Genomic DNA, 2,475 nt, shown 5'->3' with positions numbered 1-2,475 from the left:
CACCGGAAATCCTCTACCCAACCATGAGAATCAGGAGGTAAATGCTATAGAGGCAAGGGATGAGGTCGTAGTCATCGACAAAGTTGAGGATGTGAAGATGCCCATGGGGTTCATCTTTCGGTAAATGTGTAGGAAATTGGTCGAGGTTATTACACCTGAGACACACCGTAATGAGACGAAGAGTTGCGAGATGCACGGATGTGTGGGCCACAGCTTGGAAGATTGTCAGGATTTTAAGTTACTTCTTCAGAAAATGATAGACTTGAAATTGATTGCCATAGAGGGAAGTTCACCATGCCACGAGATAAATGTCATAAAGAAGGGCCAAGAAGAGACACCCATATTCATGCGCACGTAAGAACCCGTTATAAATCCCCCTGGGGGTGTTCAAACATATTTTTCTCAACGTCAATGAGAGTCATTCATTCGGCAGATGAAGCCTGTAATAACAGGCGAGGGAAGCCCGTTTCCTTATGAATCTGACAAAGCAGTTCCTTGGATCTACAAAGAGGAGCCGACTATGAGTCCTTCTATGGTTACAAACATAGAAGTAAATTGTAGAATTACAAGGATTGGGCGCATCTATGTTCCGCCAGAGGTACAGATGGGTCCATCTGGGGCACCCAATGGCAAAGAAAAAGTTCTATAGCACATAAAAGAAGATATTGAAGTGGCCTTACCTGAAGGGGTATCGAACGACGAAGCGTGTGAGTTTCTCAAATTTATCAAGCAAAGTGAGTACAGAGTAGTGGATCAGCTGAATAAAACTCTGGCAAGGATATCCCTATTTTCCTTACTAATGAGCTCTGAGGCTCACATGAATGTGTTATTAAAAGTGTTGAATCAAGCCCCTGTCAGCCAAGACATCAAGACTGACAAGTTAGGTGTTAAGTGCCAAAATGTTAATGAAATGTATATGATTCAGAGGCACTTTGTGTGAATTTATGGTGTAATTGCATACAATTCCCATTAATCTAGTAATTTTATATTGTTTAGGAATTTAAGTAATTATTGTTGTTTGTAGGTGAAGATATGATGAAAAATGGAGAAAAAAAATAGAAGATTCAGGTTTTGAACAGCACAAGCCTCGCCCAAGCGATGGAATGCTCGCTCAAGCGACAATTCAGAAGAAAATGCAGAAAACACTGACATCCCTCGCCCAAGCGAAGGACTGTCGCCCGGGCGCTATTCAAGACCAAAACTAGCCAAGCTTATTGTTTCTCCCTCGCCCAAGCGAGGGAGCCTCGCCCAAGCGAGAGACCCTCGCTCAGGCGAGGTGATCAGGCAGAAATTGTCATCTTCTCTCGCCTGGGCGAGGTGGTCAGATTTTGGAAAGTTTTCTTCTCTCGCTCAAGCGAGAATACCTAGCTTGAGCGAGAGTGTAGCGGTTAGGCATGATATAGGCAGTTTTGGAAAAGACAAAGGATCATCATCACTTTTCTGAAAGAAATCTTGGCACGAAATATAGAGATATAGGATAGAAATCGTGGAAACGATTCTATTTCACATGATTCTTTGTATTAGTTCATGATTCGAGCGTTGTAATAGCGAGGATGAGTGGCTAGTTCTTCGTAGTTGGGAATCAAAATGTAATCTTTTTAACTTTTGTACTCCTGGATTCAATTCTATATTAATGTTGTTTGATTTTGGAAAGTTTATCCATTGTTTATTGCTTGATTTCAATTAGCTACTGAATTCATGATTTAAGGTTCAAGTTTAACTAGGAAGTTAAACTTGATACCAGATCTGGATTGTCTTTCTTGCTACATAATTGATCCAGGGATGGACAATGATGTAGGAATTGCTTTTACATTTGGTTTTAATGCTAGTTAATCATCCGATTATCCAAGGAATTGGTAATTGAGTGATTACCTAAGAATTTTACAATGAGGGGACTATTGTAATTGATTTATGAAAAATGTGCATCAAATTTAGTAACTTCACAAACTATTAGGAATTGAATCTATGGATATCAAAAGGTAAAGTTGACGAGTTTCGATCTCAACCCTTTTATTCTAATATCTTTTATTGTTATTTAAATTTGATTATTTCTAAAAACCAATGCAAATTTACCAACCAAATCTTGTATATAGCTGCTCAATTGATTCTTGTAGGAATTAGTGTAAATCCATTCTGCTCCCTGAGGACGATATCCCGATACTCTACCGGATTTTATTACTTGTATGATATGGTACACTTGCCGTTACATAAAATATCTAACAAGTTTTTGGCGCCGCTGCCGAGGAGCATCGAGCGATTTATATTAGTTCTTTATAAATTCAATTGAGAGTTACACATAGTTATTCTTTATTTTTATATCTTTTATAGCTAACCCTTGTGCTAACTTTTGCCATAGTTTTCTTATTTATGCTTTTGCGAGGTAAAGCTACTGACAAACAATTAGAGTACAATCCTGAGATTGAGAAGTCAGCAAAGAGTAATCGTAAGAAAGCGAAAGAAAAGAAGAAGCAAGGC

This window comes from Lupinus angustifolius, chromosome LG09, assembly GCF_001865875.1.
Source record: "Lupinus angustifolius cultivar Tanjil chromosome LG09, LupAngTanjil_v1.0, whole genome shotgun sequence".
NCBI lineage: Eukaryota > Viridiplantae > Streptophyta > Magnoliopsida > Fabales > Fabaceae > Lupinus > Lupinus angustifolius.
The sequence above is the reverse complement of the archived record's forward strand: the minus strand, read 5'-3'. Positions refer to the sequence as shown.